We start from the raw sequence: 21,359 nt of genomic DNA, 5'->3' as shown, positions 1-21,359 counted from the left end.
GACCTGGGGAACTTGGGATCATGCTCACCACTCTCGAAATCGCGAGAAAGGGGGTTCGCAGCCTTTTTGGCACCGCTTTCCGTCGTCACGTGGATTTGGAAACTTCTGGCGCAGTCGATATTCTCACCTCCCTCGAGGCGGTGGGGTAGACCCAGCCTCGATGAGCGCTCGTTAAGGTTGAGATCCACTAAGTCAATTTGGGTTCATGGAGCAGACCCAGATGCAGGCTATGCACTTGGGAGAATCTTGTGGCATCGATCGCCGGTTCTCCAGAGGGTTTCTTCTCCGTCGGCCTGGGTCGTCGATGATCTCCCGACCCCAGTACCCGGGCCACCCTCGTCGTCTTCTCGTCGTGGCCGAGCCTTGTTTGGCTGAACACCGACCACGTTGTCCTTTTACCGAAACCGTCCGTCTTTAAAAAAAAAACGAAAACGTTTTCATCGATCTGCCGAAGTGGAAGAGGCGCCGATCCGGGCACCGTCCGCCCTTCGTTCGTTCCTCGTAGAAGAAAGTTCTTGAAGAAATGGAAGCCTGAAGTCGCCCAACAAGAAGCCGTGGCAGTGAAGAAGAAGTTGTTCAAGTAACCCGAAGTCCGAAGTAACTTAGATGGACTTTCAATCCATAGTTATACTCTTTTGGGACAGTCTTATCTCCCGCCAAATCATAGTCCTGTCTTTGTATTAATTTTGGCGGGCAGAAATCTCTGCAGGGGCGCTTTGTCTTGTAACGGAGCCGGTGATAACTTAAACTGGCCTTCCTGGCCGATAATGTCTTTCAATGTCTTTTGCATTGTCACCGTGGCTCGGTTCGCATATTGATCGGTCCGGACATTTTCCTTGATGGCTGCTAAACGGTTTTTCCTTTGTACGATAAATGGGTATAAGTGTTTTTACATTGTCCGCCCATATCTTGATGGGCCCCATCCTGTACTTATAATCCATTGAATATGTATGCTGTTGCTCTGAGTTTCGGTTCCCAGAGACTGGCTTTCGTGGGCTCACTGTCTTCAATCCACAAGCCTGTCTGGCTTGCAGTAACAGAAATAAAATGGTTCATAAACTGATCACGGGGCCTGGCGGCCATTTTGTATGCCCTTTTATCAAAGGTTTTTCTGTGCAAGCTTACTTTGGTCAATAAACAGTCTTATTTTATCCAGTTTTCTTGCGTGATTTTTGCTGAAAATTGCGAATCTTACAGTCTCACATCTCACTCCCCCGCACTACAGAGCAGTGTGAACTCGCTGGTGTCTCAGCAGGTTACTGGTCCTTTTAAAGCCCTTCCCACACTCCGAGCATTTAAACGGTCTCTCATCGGTGTGAACTCGATGGTGTGTCAGCAGGTTGCACGACCGACTGAATCCCTTCCCACACACGGAGCAGGTGAACGGCCGCTCCCCAGTGTGAGCTCGCTGGTGTCTCAACAGGTGGGATGACCGAGTGAATCCCTTCCCACACAAGTGGCAGGTGAACGGCCTCTCCCCAGTGTGAACTCGCTGGTGTATCATCAGAGCGGGTAACTGAGTGAATCCCTTCCCGCACACTGGGCAGGTGAACGGCTTCTCCCCAGTGTGTAGGCACTGGTGTCTCTTCAGGTAATTGGAGATTTTGAAGCTCTTGCCACACTCTGAACATCTAAACGGTCTCTCATCCATGTGAGTTTGCTGATGTACCAGCAGGGAGGATGAGAGAGCGAATCCCTTCCCACACATGGAGCAGGTGAACTGCCTCTCTCCAGTGTGGAGGCGCCCGTGTCGCTTCAGATCGCCGGAGCATTTAAAGCTCCTCCCACAGTCAGAACATGTAAAGGGTCTCTCATCAGTGTGAACAAGCTGGTGTGTCAGCAGGGTGGATGAGAGAGCGAATCCCTTCCCACACATGGAGCAGGTGAATGGCCTCTCATCAGTGTGAGCTCGCTGGTGTCGCTTCAGATCGCCGGAGCATTTAAAGCTCCTCCCACAGTCAGAACATGTAAAGGGTCTCTCATCAGTGTGAACAAGCTGGTGTGTCAGCAGGGTGGATGAGAGAGCGAATCCCTTCCCACACATGGAGCAGGTGAATGGCCTCTCATCCGTGTGAACTCGCTGGTGTCGCTTCAGATCGCCGGAGCATTTAAAGCTCTTCCCACAGTCAGAACATTTAAACGGTCTCTCATCAGTGTGAACAAGCTGGTGTGTCCGCAGCTGAGCTGGATAAACAAATCCCTTCCCACACACGGAACTCGTGTGTGGTTTGTCCGCGCTGCAATCGCTGCTTTCTCCTTCCATGTGCAAAGGCCGATGATATTCAGGTCCTGATTGTTGTGGAGTAATTTTAAATATTCAACACAAGTCTGATATCGAGAGCTCAAGCAGTCTTTATTCGCACGCGTGGGGAGACAGCCTGCTTCTGTCTTAGTCAAGTTTCTCCAGATTGTTACAGCGGTGGTCAGATATTTATACATCCAAATGGTGCGTTATACATTGTTCCTGCCTCTTTTCTAAAACATTTGATGTTACAACATGGTTTGTCGCAGTTCCTGTTAATACCAGGTGGCTGTCAGTGCACCCTTGCCCTAATTCTGAGAATTGTTAACTCGAGGTCTATTGTGGCCCAACCCATTGTCAGCTGCCTAAGTCATGTGGTTCCTGTTGCGGTTACCCCTCTGCACAGATACGTTATTTTGCAACATCAGCTCTTTCGCCACGTCTGTTGACCAGAACATTTTGAGTTTCTTGCAGCATTTGCAACCCTGTGGTTCCGTCCTGTGATTCTGTCTGGTAAATGTTGCTCCCTGCTCTCCTTGACCATTGTCTGTATAGAGCCAAGCCCCCGTCATGCAACACTACTCCACACTAATTCTCCCCATATTGTTTACTTTTCCCCTTTCAGTCCCCCCCCCACTTTTTGGCCCGTGGCCACACTGCTCACTTCCAACTGGTATTCATAGCTCGAGCTGGTCTCTCTTCCTTTTGCCTCCTGCATTTGAGGCACCAGCTTGACATCGGGTACATCAGGACTATCACTTGTAGGCACACCAGTATGTGAGATGCTGTTCTTATCCAAGGGGGTATTTGCACACTTATCCCCAATTCCAGACAGTTTCATACCATGGGGCAGAGCCCAAGTTTTCGACGTCCCTCCCAGTTTTCTCAATCTCCCATTGTAACTTGTGGGACAGTTTGACCATTTAGTCCAGTTAGCTGCACTGGGAGTTTGGGGATTTCGGGTCCTTCGGGGGATTATGTCATTTCGCAGGTCCCCTTTAATCTCTTCCGTGGCCTTGATAGACACTTGTGGTCTCTTATATATTGCTACACTAAATGCTGGTGTCCAATTGTCGCTGGTGGTTTGGGGGTTAAACCAAAGGCTTGCATTGTAGATTGGGCATACGAGAGGTCGGTAATGATCCTGCTGTTCATTGGTGGTCACACAGTATTCCCCTCTGCCTCGGTATGCAGCACGAGTCGGCTCGTATCAGGCCTGTGTGATTTCCACAGTGCAGTTTGTGGTCTTATTGAATCCACATTGTGCCTGTTCTCCAGTCCCTACTGGGTGCGGGCACATTACTGCGTTTCCACACTCTTTACATCCTGTCGGGGCTAATCCCGAGCAACATTGTCCCGACGCCAGGCATTGGCTCCTTCTTTGTGCTGTAGTTATGGGTTGGGTAATACCTCACGTGGGCCTTTCCCTGATTCACCCCTATGGGTTGGGTAATACCTCACGTGGGCCTTTCCCTCATTCACTCCTATGGGTTGGGTAATACCTCACGTGGGCCTTTCCCTGATTCACCCCTATGGGTTGGGTAATACCTCACATGGGCCTTTCCCTGATTCACCCCTATGGGTTGGGTAATACCTCACATGGGCCTTTCCCTGATTCACCCCTATGGGTGGGGTAATACCTCACACGGGCCTTTCCCTCATTCACTCCTATGGGTGGGGTAATACCTCACATGGGCCTTTCCCTGATTCACCCCTATGGGTGGGGTAAGACCTCACACGGGCCTTTCCCTGATTCACTCCTATGGGTTGGGTAATACCTCACATGGGCCTTTCCCTGATTCACTCCTATGGGTGGGGTAATACCTCACATGGGCCTTTCCCTGATTCACCCCTATGGGTGGGGTAATACCTCACATGGGCCTTTCCCTGATTCACTCCTATGGGTGGGGTAATACCTCACATGGGCCTTTCCCTGATTCACTCCTATGGGTTGGGTAATACCTCACACGGGCCTTTCCCTGATTCACCCCTATGGGTGGGGTAATACCTCACATGGGCCTTTCCCTGATTCACTCCTATGGGTGGGGTAATACCTCACATGGGCCTTTCCCTGATTCACCCCTATGGGTGGGGTAATACCTCACACGGGCCTTTCCCCGATTCACTCCTATGGGTTGGGTAATACCTCACATGGGCCTTTCCCTGATTCACCCCTATGGGTTGGGTAATACCTCACATGGGCCTTTCCCTGATTCACCCCTATGGGTTGGGTAATACCTCACATGGGCCTTTCCCTCATTCACTCCTATGGGTTGGGTAATACCTCACATGGGCCTTTCCCTCATTCACTCCTATGGGTGGGGTAATACCTCACATGGGCCTTTCCCTGATTCACCCCTATGGGTTGGGTAATACCTCACATGGGCCTTTCCCTCATTCACTCCTATGGGTTGGGTAATACCTCACATGGGCCTTTCCCTCATTCACTCCTATGGGTGGGGTAATACCTCACATGGGCCTTTCCCTGATTCATCCCTATGGGTGGGGTAATACCTCACATGGGCCTTTCCCTGATTCACCCCTATGGGTGGGGTAATACCTCACATGGGCCTTTCCCTGATTCACCCCGATGGGTGGGGTAATACCTCACATGGGCCTTTCCCTGATTCATCCCTATGGGTGGGGTAATACCTCACATGGGCCTTTCCCTGATTCACCCCGATGGGTGGGGTAATACCTCACACGGGCCTTTCCCTGATTCACCCCTATGGGTGGGGTAATACCTCACATGGGCCTTTCCCTGATTCATCCCTATGGGTTGGGTAATACCTCACATGGGCCTTTCTCTGATTCACCCCTATGGGTGGGGTAATACCTCACATGGGCCTTTCCCTGATTTACCCCTATAGCTATGGGTTGGGTAATACCTCACATGGGCCTTTCCCTGATTCACCCCTATGGGTGGGGTAATACCTCACATGGGCCTTTCCCTGATTCACCCCTATGGGTGGGGTAATACCTCACGTAGGCCTTTCCCTGATTCACCCCTATGGGTGGGGTAATACCTCACGTGGGCCTTTCCCTGATTCACCCCTATGGGTGGGGTAATACCTCACGTAGGCCTTTCCCTCATTCACCCCTATGGGTTGGGTAATACCTCACATGGGCCTTTCCCTGATTCACCCCTATGGGTTGGGTAATACCTCACATGGGCCTTTCCCTGATTCACCCCTATTGGTGGGGTAATACCTCACATGGGACTTTCCCTGATTCACCCCTATGGGTGGGGTAATACCTCACGTAGGCCTTTCCCTGATTCACCCCTATGGGTGGGGTAATACCTCACGTGGGCCTTTCCCTGATTCACCCCTATGGGTGGGGTAATACCTCACATGGGCCTTTCCCTGTTTCACCCCTATGGGTGGGGTAATACCTCACATGGGCCTTTCCCTGATTCACCCCTATGGGTTGGGTAATACCTCACATGGGCCTTTCCCTGATTCACCCCTATGGGTGGGGTAATACCTCACATGGGCCTTTCCCTGATTCACCCCGATGGGTGGGGTAATACCTCACGTGGGCCTTTCCCTGATTCACCCCTATGGGTGGGGTAATACCTCACATTGGCCTTTCCCTGATTCACCCCTATGGGTGGGGTAATACCTCACATTGGCCTTTCCCTGATTCACCCCAATGGGTTGGGTAATACCTCACATGGGCCTTTCCCTGATTCACCCCTATGGGTGGGGTAATACCTTACATGGGCCTTTCCCTGATTCACCACTATGGGTGGGGTAATACCTCACACGGGCCTTTCCCTCATTCACCCCAATGGGTTGGGTAATACCTCACATGGGCCTTTCCCTGATTCACCCCTATGGTTGGGGTAATACCTCACACGGGCCTTTCCCTGATTCACCCCTATGGGTTGGGTAATACCTCACATGGGCCTTTCCCTGATTCACCCCTATGGGTGGGGTAATACCTCACATGGGCCTTTCCCTGATTCACCCCTATGGGTGGGGTAATACCTCACATGGGCCTTTTCCTCATTCACCCCATTGGGTTGGGTATTACCTCACATGGGCCTTTCCCTGATTCACCCCTATGGGTGGGGTAATACCTCACATGGGCCTTTCCCTGATTCACCCCTATGGGTGGGGTAATACCTCACATGGGTCTTTCCCTGATTCACCCCTATGGGTTGGGTAATACCTCACATGGGCCTTTCCCTGATTCACCCCTATGGGTGGGGTAATACCTTACATGGGCCTTTCCCTGATTCACCCCTATGGGTGGGGTAATACCTCACACGGGCCTTTCCCTGATTCACCCCTATGGGTTGGGTAATACCTCACATGGGCCTTTCCCTGATTCACCCCTATGGGTGGGGTAATACCTCACATGGGCCTTTCCCTGATTCACCCCTATGGGTGGGGTAATACCTCACATGGGCCTTTTCCTCATTCACCCCATTGGGTTGGGTAATACCTCACATGGGCCTTTCCCTGATTCACCCCTATGGGTGGGGTAATACCTCACATGGGCCTTTCCCTGATTCACCCCTATGGGTGGGGTAATACCTCACATGGGTCTTTCCCTGATTCACCCCTATGGGTTGGGTAATACCTCACATGGGCCTTTCCCTGATTCACCCCTATAGCTATGGTTTGGGTAATACCTCACGTGGGCCTTTCCCTGATTCACCCCTATGGGTGGGGTAATACCTCAGGTGGGACTTTCCCTGATTCACCCCTGTGGGTGGGGTAATACCTCACATGGGCCTTTCCCTGATTCACCCCTATGGGTCGGGTAATACCTCACATGGGCCTTTCCCTGATTCACCCCTATGGGCGGGGTAATACCTCACATGGGCCTTTCCCTCATTCACTCCTTTGGGTGGGGTAATACCTCACACGGGCCTTTCCCTGATTCACCCCTATGGGTGGGGTAATACCTCACATGGGCCTTTCCCTGATTCACCCCTATGGGTTGGGTAATACCTCACATGGGCCTTTCCCTGATTTACCCCTATAGCTATGGGTTGGGTAATACCTCACATGGGCCTTTCCCTGATTCACCCCTATAGGTGGGGTAATACCTCACATGGGCCTTTCCCTGATTCACCCCTATGGGTGGGGTAATACCTCACATGGGCCTTTCCCTGATTCACCCCGATGAGTGGGGTAATACCTCACGTGGGCCTTTCCCTGATTCACCCCTATGGGTGGGGTAATACCTCACATTGGCCTTTCCCTGATTCACCCCTATGGGTGGGGTAATACCTCACATTGGCCTTTCCCTGATTCACCCCTATGGGTTGGATAATACCTCACATGGGCCTTTCCCTGATTCACCCCTATGGGTTGGGTAATACCTCACATGGGCCTTTCCCTGATTCACCCCTATGGGTTGGGTAATACCCACGTGGGCCTTTCCCTGATTCACCCCTATGGGTGGGGTAATACCTCACATGGGCCTTTCCCTGATTCACCCCATGGTTTGGGTAATACCTCACATGGGCCTTTCCCTGATTCACGCCTATGGGTGGGGTAATACCTCACATGGGCCTTTCCCTCATTCAGCTCTTTGGGTTGGGTAATACCTCACATGGGCCTTTCCCTGATTCACCCCTATGGGTCGGGTAATACCTCACATGGGCCTTTCCCTCATTCACCCCTATGGGTTGGGTAATACCTCACATGGGCCTTTCCCTGATTCACCCCTATGGGTTGGGTAATAACTCACATGGGCCTTTCCCTGATTCACCCCTATGGGTGGGGTAATACCTCACATGGGCCTTTCCCTCATTCACCCCTATGGGTTGGGTAATACCTCACATGGGCCTTTCCCTGATTCACCCCTATGGGTTGGGTAATACCTCACGTGGGCCTTTCCCTGATTCACCCCTATGGGTGGGGTAATACCTCACATGGGCCTTTCCCTGATTCACCCCTATGGGTGGGGTAATACCTCACATGGGCCTTTCCCTGATTCACCCCTATGGGTGGGGTAATACCTCACATGGGCCTTTCCCTGATTCACCCCTATGGGTTGGGTAATACCTCACACGGGCCTTTCCCTGATTCACCCCTATGGGTGGGGTAATACCTCACACGGGCCTTTCCCTCATTCACCCCTATGGGTTGGGTAATACCTCACATGGGCCTTTCCCTGATTCACCCCTATGGGTAGGGTAATACCTCACATGGGCCTTTCCCTGATTCAGCCCTATGGGTTGGGTAATACCTCACATGGGCCTTTCCCTCATTCACTCCTATGGGTGGGGTAATACCTCACACGGGCCTTTCCCTGATTCACCCCTATGGGTTGGGTAATACCTCACATGGGCCTTTCCCTGATTCACCCCTATGGGTTGGGTAATACCTCACATGGGCCTTTCCCTGATTTACCCCTATAGCTATGGGTTGGGTAATACCTCACATGGGCCTTTCCCTGATTCACCCCTATAGGTGGGGTAATACCTCACATGGGCCTTTCCCTGATTCACCCCTATGGGTGGGGTAATACCTCACGTAGGCCTTTCCCTGATTCACGCCTATGGGTGGGGTAATACCTCACGTGGGCCTTTCCCTGATTCACCCCTATGGGTTGGGTAATACCTCACATGGGCCTTTCCCTGATTCACCCCTATGGGTGGGGTAATACCTCACATGGGCCTTTCCCTGATTCACCCCTATGGGTGGGGTAATACCTCACATGGGCCTTTCCCTGATTCACCCCGATGAGTGGGGTAATACCTCACGTGGGCCTTTCCCTGATTCACCCCTATGGGTGGGGTAATACCTCACATTGGCCTTTCCCTGATTCACCCCTATGGGTGGGGTAATACCTCACATTGGCCTTTCCCTGATTCACCCCTATGGGTGGGGTAATACCTCACGTAGGCCTTTCCCTGATTCACGCCTATGGGTGGGGTAATACCTCACGTGGGCCTTTCCCTGATTCACCCCTATGGGTGGGGTAATACCTCACATGGGCCTTTCCCTGATTCACCCCTATGGGTTGGGTAATACCTCACATGGGCCTTTCCCTGATTCACCCCTATGGGTGGGGTAATACCTCACATGGGCCTTTCCCTGATTCACCCCGATGAGTGGGGTAATACCTCACGTGGGCCTTTCCCTGATTCACCCCTATGGGTGGGGTAATACCTCACATTGGCCTTTCCCTGATTCACCCCTATGGGTGGGGTAATACCTCACATTGGCCTTTCCCTGATTCACCCCTATGGGTTGGATAATACCTCACATGGGCCTTTCCCTGACTCACCCCTATGGGTTGGGTAATACCTCACATGGGCCTTTCCCTGATTCACCCCTATGGGTTGGGTAATACCCACGTGGGCCTTTCCCTGATTCACCCCTATGGGTGGGGTAATACCTCACATGGGCCTTTCCCTGATTCACCCCATGGTTTGGGTAATACCTCACATGGGCCTTTCCCTGATTCACGCCTATCGGTGGGGTAATACCTCACATGGGCCTTTCCCTCATTCAGCTCTATGGGTTGGGTAATACCTCACATGGGCCTTTCCCTGATTCACCCCTATGGGTCGGGTAATACCTCAAATGGGCCTTTCCCTGATTCACCCCTATGGGTTGGGTAATACCTCACGTGGGCCTTTCCCTGATTCACCCCTATGGGTTGGGTAATACCTCACATGGGCCTTTCCCTGATTCACCCCTATAGCTATGGGTTGGGTAATACATCATGTGGGCCTTTCCGTCATTCACCGCTATGGGTGGGTAATACCTCACGTGGGCCTTTCCCTGATTCACCCCTATGGGTGGGTAATACCTCACGTGGGCCTTTCCCTGATTCACTCCTATGGGTGGGGTAATACCTCACATGGGCCTTTCCCTCATTCACCGCTCTATTTTCTACTTGGTGCAGGGGATAGGATGCTTTGTCTTTGGTCATTACCGGGGATCTTCATAACCACCCCGAGATATTGTGCGAGGTTAGTTATATGGTGTGTTTCTGTGGGATATACTCGGGTTAGACCTCATAATTGACCTGCCGTCATGTTCGCGGGGGATCTCGACAGGTCCCACACAAAGAGGTTGGTGAACAAAATTAGGGCGCATGGAATTGGGGGTAATATACTAGCACGAATTGAGAATTGTTAACAGACAGAAAACAAAGAGTTGGAATAAACGGGTCTTTTTCAGGATGGCAGTCTGACTAGTGGGGTACCACAAGGATCGGTGCTTGGGCCCCAGCTATTCACAGTCTATATCAATGATTTGGATGAGGGGACTAAATGGAACATTTCCAAATTTGCTGATGATATAAAGCTAGGTGGCAGTGTCAGTTGCGAAGAGGATGTGAAGAGGCTTCAAGGGGATCTCGACAGGCTCAGTGAGTGGGCGAGAACATGGCGGATGGAATATAATGTGGATAAATGTGAAGATATCCACTTTGGCAGAAAAAACAGAAAGGCAGAGTATTTCCTAAATGATTGGGGAATGCAGATGCTCAAAGGGACCTGTGTGTCCTTGTACATGAGTCACTGAAAGTGAATGTGCAGATGCAGAAAGCCATTAGGAAGGCAAATGGTATGCTGACCTTCATTACAAGAGGATTTGTGTACAGGAGTAAAGAAGTCTTACTCCAATTATATAGGGCCTTGGTGAGACCACACCTGGAGTACTGTGTACAATTCTGGTCTCCTTACCTAAGGAAGGATATACTTGCCATAGAGGGAGTGCAACAAAGGTTCACGAGATTGATTCCTGGGATGGTGGGACTGTCGTATGAGAAGAGATTGAATAAACTAGGCCTGTATTGTCTTGAATTCAGAAGAATGAGAGGGGATCTCATTGAAGCATACAAAATTATTACAGGACTTGATAGGGTGGATGCTGTGAGAATATTCCCCTTGGCTGGGGTGTCTAGAACCAGGGGCCACAGCCTCAGGATAAAGGGTCGGCCATTCAGAACTGAGATGAGAAGAAATTTCTTCACACAGAGGGTGGTGAATCTTTGGAATTCTCTACCCCAGAGGGCTGTGGAGGCTCAGTCATTGGGTATATTCAAAACAGAAGTCGATAGATTCCTGACTAGTAAGGGCATCAAGGGATACGGCGATAGGGCCGGTGAATGGAGTTGAGGCAGAAGATCAGCCATGATCTTATTGAATGGCGGAGCAGGCTCGAAGGGCCAAATGGCCTATTCCTGCTCCTATTTCTTATGTTCTTATGTATCCAAGTTTGCTGATGATACAAAGCTAGGTGGGACAGTAAGCTGTGAGGAGAACACAGAGTCTGCAAAGGGATATAGATAGACTGAGTGAGTGGGCAGTAAGGTGGCAGATGGAGTATAATGTAGGGAAACGTAAGGTTATTCACTTTGGGAGGAAGAATAGAAAAACAGAATATTTTTTAAATGGTGAGAAACTTTCAAATGTTGGTGTTCAGTGAGATTTGGGTGTCCTCGTGCAAGAAAGACAGAAAGCTAGCATGCAGGTACAGCAAGCAATGAGGAAGGCAAATGGCATGTTGGCCTTTATTGTAAGGGGGTTGGAGTATAAGGGTAAGGAAGTCTTGCTCCAATTGTACAGGGCCTTGGTGAAACCACACCTGGAGTACTGTGCACAGTTTTGGTCTCCTTATCTAGGAAGGATATACTTGCCTTGGAGGCGGTGCAACGAAGGTTCACTAGATTGATTCCTGGGATGAGAGGGCTGTCCTATGATGAGAGATTGTGTAGAATGGGCCGATACTCTCTGGAGTTTAGAAGAATGAGAGGTGATCTCATTGAAACATACAAGATTCTGAGGGGGATTGACAGGGTAGATGCTGAGAGGTTGTTGTTTCCCCTGGCTGGAGTGCCCAGAACTAGGGGGCATAGTCTCAGGATAAGGGGTCGGCCATTTAAGACCGAGATGAGGAGGAATTTCTTCACTCAGAGGGTTGTGAATCTTTGGAATTCTCTGCCCCAGAGGGCTGTGAATGCTGAGTCTTTGAGTATATTCAAGGCTGAGATCGATAGATTTTTGGACTCTAGGGGAATCAAGGGATATGGGGATCGGGCGGGAAAGTGGAGTTGAGGTCGATGATCAGCCATGATCTTATTGAATGACGGAGCAGGCTCGAGGGGCCGAATGGCCTACTCCTGCTCTTATTTCTTATGTTCTTATGTTACCTCTAGACTTGACTATTTCAACGCACTCCTGGCTGGCCTCCCACGTTCTACCCTACGTAAACTTGAGGTCATTCAAAACTCGGCTACCCATGTCCTAACTCGCACCAAGTCCCGTTCACCCATCACCCCTGTGCTCGCTGACCTACATTGGCTCCTGGTTAAGCAATGCCTCGATTTCAAAATTCTCATCCTTGTGTTCAAATCCCCCCACTGCTTCACCCCTCCCTATCTCTGTAATCTCCTTCAGCCCCACAACCATCCGAGATATCTGTGCTCTTCCAATTCTGGCCTCTTGTGCATCCCTGATTTTAATCGCTCCACCATTGGTGGCCGTGCCTTCTGTTGCCTCGGCCTTAAGCTCTGGAATTCCCTCCCTTAACCTCTCCGCCTCTCTTTCCTGCTTAAAGATGCTCCTTCAAACCGATTTCTCTGACCAAGCTTTTGGTGATTTGCCGAATATCTCCTTATGTGTCTCGGGGTCAGATTGTGTTTGCTAACACTCCTGTGAACATTTGCCTTGGAACATTTGACTCAGTTACAGGCATGAGATAAATTGTGATTTTTAGGTTTTTTAACTGTCATTCAAGTTTCACCCCCTCGATTGTAAAGGGCAGGTAGGCACTCGGATACAGTTCCACAGTCACTGGTTGCGGTGATTGTTGGCCGCCTATTCAAACTTGGGGGGCATCACAGTCAAAATCAAGTCCCTTTTGCAGACTCGGCCTTTGCTGCTGGGGGTGACTGGACAGTGATCAGTAACAGGAGCCCAGGGCACTGAGGCTAACTGCAGTCTCCCCAACTGCATCCCAGGCTGGGATCAGCTGAGCACCCCCACAGTGTGCAGCTGGAATGTGCAACCTATCCTGGGGAGCGGGGGAAAGGGAGGTCAAGGGTCAGCACAGAATGTCAGTCAACCAAGTGGCGTTGACATCATGAGGTCCCAGCGCGCATCGCCCGCCCACTGCTCCCGCGATCTCGCTCCCTATTGGTCAGCGGACATGGCAATCCCACCCGCTGCCCGCGGTCACGTGCTCCTGAGGCGCGCTCCGGCTTCACCCGAGTGAAGTCGCTCCATTCGGTGCCTGCGGAGCGCTCAGACTGTTGATCCTTTCATAGAAACATCGAAAAATAGGAGCAGGAGTCAGCCATTCGAGCCTGCTCCGCCATTCAATGTGATCAGGGCTGATCCACTATCTCAATACCATATTCCCGCTCTCTCCCCATACCCCTTGATGCCATTTGTGTCTAGAAATCTATCTACTGTATCTCCTTCTTAAATATATTCAGTGACTTGGCCTCCACAGCCTTCTGTGGTAGAGAATCCCACAGGTTCACCACCCTCTGAGTGAAGAAATTTCTCCTAATCTCAGTCCTAAATGTCCTACCCCATATCCTGAGACTGTGACCCCTCGTTCTAGAATCCCCAGCCAGGGGAAACATCCTCCCTGCATCCAGTCTGTCTAGCCCTGTCAGAATTTCATACGTTTCAACGAGATCCCCTCTCATTCTTCTAAACTCTAGTGAGTACAGGCCTAGTCAACCCAATCTGCGATTGGATGCATACTGGAGCGTTCACGATGCTCAGGACATCGTGAATAGCACGTTTACGGAGTTGGACACACCGCAGGTAGAGGTTGGACAGGAAGAAAGGGAACGGGTGACCAACAGGCAGAGTACTAGGTGCAGGCAGGTAGTGCAGGGGTCCCCTGTGGCCATCCCCCTCTCCAACAGATACACCACTTTGAGTACTGTTGTGGGGGGGTGGCTTATCAGAGGAAGGCAGCAGCAGCCAACTTCCTGGCACCAGGGGTGGTTCTGCTGCACAGAATGGGAGGAAAAAGAGGGGTAGAGCTATAGTAATAGGGGATTCAATTGTAAGGGGAATAGATAGGCGTTTCTGCGGCCGCAAACGAGACTCCAGGATGGTGTGTTGCCTCCCTGGTGCAAGGGTCAAGGATGTCTCCGAACGGCTGCAGAACATCTTGGAAGGGGAGGGTGAACAGCCAGTTGTCGTGGTGCATATAGGCACCAACGATATAGGTAAAAAGCGGGATGAGGTCCTAAAAGCGGAATATCGGGAGTTAGGAGATAAATTAAAAAACAGGACCTCAAAGGTAGTAATCTCAGGATTGCTACCAGTGCCATGTGCTAGTCAGGGTAGAAATAGAAGGATACTTCAGATTAATACGTGGCTAGAGGAATGGTGCCAGGGGGAGGGATTCAAGTTCCTGGGACATTGGAACTGGTTTTGGGGGAGGTGGGACCAGTTCAAACCGGACGGTTTGCACCTGGGCAGGGCTGGAACCGATGTCCTAGGGGGAGTGTTTGCTAGTGCTGTGGGGGAGGGTTTAAACTAAAATGGCAGGGGGTTGGGAACCTGTGCAGGGAGACAGAGGAAAGGGAAACAAGGATAAAAGCAAAAGATAGGAAAGAGAAAAACAAAAGTGGCAGTCAGAGAAATCAACGGTTTAAATCAAACATGGCCACAGTAAATAATAATTCTAATAGGTCTAAGAGCATTAAAAAAACAAGCCTGAAGGCTTTGTGTCTTAATGCGAGGAGCATTTGTAATAAGGTGGATGAATTGGCTGCGCAAATAGAGGTAAACGAAAATGATTTGGTTGGGATTACGGAAACGTGGCTCAAGGATGGCCAAGACTGGAAACTCAACATTCAGGGGTATTCGATATTCAGGAAAGATAAGCAAAAAGGAAAGGGAGGTGGGGTAGCATTACTGGTTAAAGAAGGGATTAACACAATTGTAATGAAGGATATTAGCTCTGATGATGTGGAATCTGTATGGGTAGAATTGAGGAATACTAAGGGGAAAAAAACGTTAGTGTGAGTGGTATATAGACCTCCAAACAGTAAGGCGGAGGTTGGGGATGGCATTAAAAGGGAAATTAAAGAAGCGTGCAATAAGGGCACAGCAGTCATCATGGGTGACTTTAATCTACATACAGATTGGGCCAACCAAATTAGTAACAATACTGTGGAGGAGGAATTCCTGGAGTGTTTACGGGATGGTTTCCTGGACCAATATGTCGAGGAACCAACCAGAGATCAGGCCATCTTAGACTGGGTATTATGTAACGAGAAAGGATTAATTAGCAATCTTGTTGTAAGAGGCCCCTTGGGTCGGAGCAATCATAATATGATCGAATTCTTCATTAAGATGGAGAATGAAGTAGTTGAATCAGAGACTAGGGTCCTCAATTTAAATAAAGGAAACTACGATGGTCTGAGGAGCGAGTTGGGTAGGATTGATTGGGGAATGGCACTCAAAGGGTTGACGGTGGATAGGCAATGGCAAACATTCAAAGACCGAATGGATGAGGTACAGAATTTGTTCATCCCAGTTTGGCATAAAAATAAAACAAAAAAGGTGACTCAACCGTAGCTAACGAGGGAAATTAGGGATAGCATAAGATCCAAAGAGAGGACATATAAATTGGCCAGAAAAAGCAATAATCCTGAGGATTGGGAGCAGTTTAGGATTCAACAAAGGCGGACAAAGGGATTAATTAAGAAAGGGAAAATAGAATATGAGAGTAAGCTTGCAGGGAACATAAAAACTGTCTGTAAAAGCTTTTATAGATATGTGAAGAGAAAAAGATTGGTGAAGTCAAGCGTAGGTCCCTTGCAGTCAGAATCAGGGGAATTTATAATGGGGAACAAAGAAATGGCAGACCAACTAAATACATATTTTGGTTCTGTCTTCACAAAGGAGGACACAAATAACCTCCCAGAGATGCCGGGGAACATAGGGTCTGATGAAAGGGTGGAACTGAAAGAAATCAGTATTTGTAGGGAAATGGTGTTAGGAAAATTGATGGGACTGAAGGCCGATAAGTCCCCAGGGCCTGATAATCTACATCCCAGGGTACTTAAGGAAGTGGCCCTAGAAATGGTAGATGCATTGCTGGTCATCTTCCAGAACTCGATAGACTCTGGAACAGTACCCATGGATTGGAGGGTAGCTAATGTTACCCTACTATTCAAAAAAGGTGGTAGAGAAAAAGCGGGGAATTATAGAACGGTAAGCCTGACATCGGTAGTGGGGAAAATGCTAGAGTCCATTATAAAAGATGTAATAGCAGAGCACTTGGAAAGCAGGGACAGGATCGGACAAAGTCAACATGGATTTACAAAAGGTAAATCATGCTTGACTAATCTACTGAATTTTTTGAGGATGTAACTGGTAAAATAGATAAGGGAGAACCAGTGGATGTGGTGTATTTGGACTTTCAGAAGGCTTTCGATAAGGTCCCACATAAGAGATTAGCGTGCAAAATTAAGGCACATGGGATTGGGGGCAAGGTATTAACTTGGATAGAGAACTGGTTGGCGGACAGAAAGCAAAGAGTTGGAATAAACGGGTCATTTTCCGAGTGGCAGGCAGTGACTAGTGGGGTACCGCAAGGATCGGTCCTAGGACCCCAGCTGTTCACAATATATATTAATGATCTAGACGCAGGAGTTGGATGTAATATCTCCAAATTTGCAGATGACAGAAAGCTGGGTGGGAGGGTATGCTGTGAGGAGGATGTCGTGAATCTCCAGTACGATTTGGACAGGTTGGGGGATTGGGCAGAAACATGGCAAATGCACTATAATGTGGATAAATGTGAGGTTATCCACTTTGGTGGCAAAAACAGGAAGGCAGATTATTATTTGAATGGCAATAGATTGGGAGAAGGGGAAGTGCAAAGAGACCTGGGTGTTCTTGTGCATCAGTCGCTGAAGGTAAGCATGCAGGTGCAGCAGGCGGTTAAGAAGGCAAATGGTATGTTGGCCTTCGTAGCGAGAGGGTTCAAGTACAGGAACAAGGATGTCTTGTTACAGTTGTACAGGGTCTTGGTGAGACCACACCTTGAGTATTGTGTGCAGTTTTGGTCGTCTTACCTGAGGAAGGACGTTCTTGCCATGTAAGGAGTGCAGCGAAGATTCACCAGGCTGATACCTGGGATGACAGGAATGACGTATGAGGAGAGATTGTGTCGATTGGGCTTATACTCACTGGAGTTTAGAAGATTGAGAGGGGATCTCATCGAAACCCATAAAATTCTGTCAGGCCTGGACAGACTAGATGCAGGAAGGATGTTTCTGATGGCCGGGGAGTCCAGAACCAGGGGTCATAGTCTAAGGCTCAGGGGTAAGCCATTTAGGACTGAAATGAGGAGGAATTTCTTCACCCAGAGAGTGGTGAACCTGTGGAATTCTCTGCCAGAGAGGGCGGTGGAGGCCAGTTCATTAAATATATTCAAGAAAGAGTTGGATATATTTCTTAAGGCTAAAGGGATCAAGGGATATGGGGAGAAGGCAGGGACAGGGTACTGAATTTGGATGATCAGCCATGATCTCATTGAATGGCGGAGGAGGCTCGAGGGGCCAAATGGACTACTCCTGCTCCTATCTTCTATATTTCTATGTAATCTCTCCTCATACGACAGTCCTGCCATCCCAGGAATCAGTCTGGTGAACCTTCGCTGCACTCCCTCTATGGCAAGTATATCCTTTCTTAGGTCAGGAGACCAAAATTGCACACAGTACTCCAGGTGTGGTCTCACCAAGGCCCTGTATAACTGTAGTAAGACATCCTTGCTCCTGTACTCAAATCCTCTGGCAATGAAGGCCAACATACCATTTGCCTTCCTAACTGCCTGCTGCACCTGCATGTTTGCTTTCAGTGACTGGTGTACAAGGACACCCAGGTCCCTCTATACATCAACATTTCCCAATCTATCACCATTTAAATAATACTCTGCCTTTCTGTTTTTTCTACCGAAGTGGATAACTTCACATTTATCCACATTATACTGCATCTGCCATGTATTTGCCCACTCACTCAACTTGTCTAAATCGCCTTGAAGCCTCTTTGCATCCTCCTCACAACTCACAATCCCACCTAGTTTCGTGTCATCAGCAAACTTGGAAATATTACATTTGGTTCCCTCATCTAAATCATTGATATATATTGTGAATAGCTGGGGCCCAAGCACTGATCCCTGCGGTACCCCACTAGTCACCGCCTGCCACCCTGAAAAAGACCCATTTATTCCTACTCTCTGTTTCCTGTCTGTTAACCAATTTTCAATCCATGCCAGTTTATTACCCCCAATCCTATTGCCTTAATTTTGCACACTAACCTCTTGTGGGACTTTATCAAAGGCCTTTCTGAAAATCCAAATACACCACATCCACTGGTTCTTCCTTATCTATTCTACCAGTTACATCCTCAAAAAACTCCAGTAGGTTTGTCAAACACGATTTCCCTTTCATAAATCCGTGTTGGCTTTGTCTAATCCCGTTGATATTTTCTAAGTGTCCTGTTATCACATCCTTTATAATAGACTCTAGCATTTTCCCTACTACTGATGGTAGGCTAACCAACCTGTGCAGCAGCTGGGGCCTGAAAATCAGCTTCACTGCCGCTGGGCTGGGAAAGGGCGACATGAGGCAACATTCTCCCTCTTACCCCTTTTTACACTCCTTTTACAGGGTTTTAGAAGTGGAGCATTTACAGACAGAAAACTCAGACCAAACATCACGTTAAGATCTGAAACAGTTGCTCGATTCTCAGGACCTGATTCAATCAGTCCTCCAATCTGCTGGCACACCAGCGAGTTAACACTTTAAACATTAAAAGACATTTTAAATGTTCTGAGTGTGGGAAGAGCTTCAAAACCTACAAGTACCTGAAGAGACACCAGTGGCTACACACTGGGGAGAGCCCGTTCACCGGCCCCGTGTGTGGGAAGGGATTCACTCAGTCATCCGCTCCGATGGCACACCAGCAAGATCACACTAGGGAGAGACCTTTAACCCGCTCCGTGAGTGGGAAGGGATTAATTGCACCCTCCGTGCTGCTGAGACACCAGCTTGTCCACACTGATGAGAGACCATTGACCTGCTCCGTGTTTTTGAAGCGATTCTCTCATTCTGCCACCCTCCTGAGACACCAGCTTGTTCATAGTGATGAGAGACCGATTAAATGTTCTGACTGTGGGAAGAAATTTAAAAGGTCCCAGGATCTGAAGAGACACCAGCTGGAGAGAGCAGGAGAGATTCTGTTCACCTGCTCTGTGTGTGGGAAGGGATTCACTCGGTCCTCGAATCTGCTGGCACACCAGCGGGTTCACACTGGGGAGAGGCCGGTGAAACATTCCGAATGTGGGAAAAGCTTTCAAATGTCCCAGGAGCTGAAGGGACACCAGCTGGAGGGAGCAGGAAAGAGGCCATTCACCTGCTCTGTGTGTGGGAAGGTATTCACTCGGACGTTCCACCTACTGAGACATCAGCGAGCTCACACTGGGGAGAGGGCGTTCACCCACTCCGTGTGTGGGAAGGGATTCACTCAGCCATGCCACCTACTGACACACCAGCAAGTTCACACTGATGAGAGACCATTTAAATGTTCTGACTGTGGGAAGAGCTTTAAAAGCTTTGGGGATCTGAAGGGACACCAGCGAGTTCACACTGATGAGAGACCGTTTACATGTTCTGTCTGTGGGATGAGCTTTAAAAGCTCCAGGAATCTGAATGGACACCAGCGAGTTGACACTGGCGAGAGTCTGTTCACCTGCTCCGTGTGTGGGAAGGGATTCACTCACTCATTCAGCCTGCTGAGACACAAGCAAGTTCACACTGGGGTGAGGCAATTCACGTGCTCTGTGTGTGGGAAGGGATTCACTCAGTCTTCGCATCTGCTGATACACCAGCGAGTGCACACTGGAGAGAGACCGTTCACCTGCTTCGTGTGTGGGAAGGGATTCACTCAGTCTTCGCATCTGCTGAAGCACCAGCAAGGTCACACTGTTCTGCAGCGCAGGGCCCTGCAAAAAGCTGGGGCAACAAGAACGTGGAATAGATGAATGTTTTACAAACTTTTGTAATGCTGTTTAATCTTTAAGACTGTTGAACTGATGATTTCTCTGATTTGGCTGTTCATGGTGTTACATAGAATGTACAGCACAGAAACAGGCCATTCGGCCCAACTGGTCCATGCCAGTGTTTATGCTCCGCACCCACCCTACTTCAATTAACCCTATCAACATATCCTCCTATTCCTTACACACTCATGTGGCTTCCCCTTAAATGCATCTGTACTTTTAGCCTCAATAACTCCATGTGGTGGTGAGTTCCACATTCTCACCACTCTCTGGGTAAACAAGTTTCCCCTGAATTCCCTGCTGGATTTATTAGTGACCATCTTATATTTTGTGGATGTTAAAACCCCAATAACTGTGCTGCATTTTGCTATTCTGCATAAATAAATCAGCTTTGTTTGAAACACACAGTCGATTGAGTCCTTGTTCCTAAGATAAGATGAGAGCTAATTGATGATTTCTTACAGACATTCCCTGTCCTCTCAATATCTGTGTCATGGGGAGAAGCTTCTGTTACATAAACATAGAAGATAGGAGCAGGAGTAGGCCATTCGGCCCTTCGAGCCTGCTCCGCACTTTGTGCATTTTATTACCATCGAGGTTCTGGAAGTCATTGTGCGGGAATGGAATATTTTAACATTCTCAGCAACGTCAAACACTCCCAGGGCAGGTGCAGCACAGGTTAGATACAGAATAAAGCTCCCTCTACACTGTCCCATCAAACACTCCCAGGGCAGGTACAGCACAGGTTAGATACAGAATAAAGCTCCCTCTACACTGTCCCATCAAACACTCCCAGGGCAGGTACAGCACGGGTTAGATACAGAGTAAAGCTCCCTCTACACTGTCCCATCAAACACTCCCAGGGCAGAGACAGCACGGGTTAGATACAGAGTAAAGCTCCCTCTACACCGTCCCATCAAACACTCTCCGGGCAGGTACAGCACGGGTTAGATACAGAGTAAAGCTCCCTCTACACTGTCCCATCAAGCACTCCCAGGGCAGGTACAGCACGGGTTAGATACAGAGTAAAGCTCCCTCTACACTGTCCCATCAAACACTCCCAGGGCAGGTACAGCACGGGTTAGATACAGAGT

General features: G+C 49.3%; 1 pseudogene; it reads right to left on the bottom strand.

Annotated features, from left to right (window-relative positions):
• The window catches only part of LOC147118888 (uncharacterized), a 54,014-nt pseudogene extending 50,305 nt beyond the window's left edge, over positions 1-3,709 (bottom strand).
• Between the last annotated feature and the right edge of the window lie 17,650 nt (positions 3,710-21,359).

This window comes from Somniosus microcephalus, chromosome 4, assembly GCF_052327205.1.
Source record: "Somniosus microcephalus isolate GS21.2 chromosome 4, FLI_Smic_1.0, whole genome shotgun sequence".
Lineage (NCBI taxonomy): Eukaryota > Metazoa > Chordata > Chondrichthyes > Squaliformes > Somniosidae > Somniosus > Somniosus microcephalus.
Note: the sequence above shows the minus strand (reverse complement) of the source record. Positions and strands in the feature narration are given on the sequence as shown.